This window comes from Arachis duranensis, chromosome 4 (genome assembly GCF_000817695.3).
Source record: "Arachis duranensis cultivar V14167 chromosome 4, aradu.V14167.gnm2.J7QH, whole genome shotgun sequence".
Taxonomy (NCBI): Eukaryota; Viridiplantae; Streptophyta; class Magnoliopsida; order Fabales; family Fabaceae; genus Arachis; species Arachis duranensis.
Window position 1 is genome coordinate 55,907,678 of NC_029775.3, and position 444 is coordinate 55,908,121.

The following is a 444-nucleotide window of genomic DNA, read 5'->3' on the forward strand; positions in this document are numbered from 1 at the left end:
TTGCTGACACAGTACGTGATAAAGAGGTGGATCAGGATGTCTATAGGTTATTACTGTTTCCATTTGCTGTAAAAGATCAAGCTAAGAGGTGGTTGAATAACCAACCCACTGCAAGCATAAAAACATGGAGACAGTTATCAGATAAATTTCTGAATCAATTTTACCCTCCAAAAAGGATGACACAGCTAAGGCTGGACATCCAAGGCTTTAAACAAGAGGATAATGAATCCCTTTATAATGCCTGGGAGAGGTATAGAGGTATGCTAAGGAAATGCCCCTCTGAAATATTTTCAGAGTGGGTACAGTTAGATATCTTCTACTATGGGCTTACAGAAAAAGCTCAGATGTCTTTAGACCACTCAGCTGGTGGATCTATACACATGAGGAAGACGATTGAAGAGGCTCAAGAGCTTATAGATACTGTTGCTAGAAATCAATATTTGT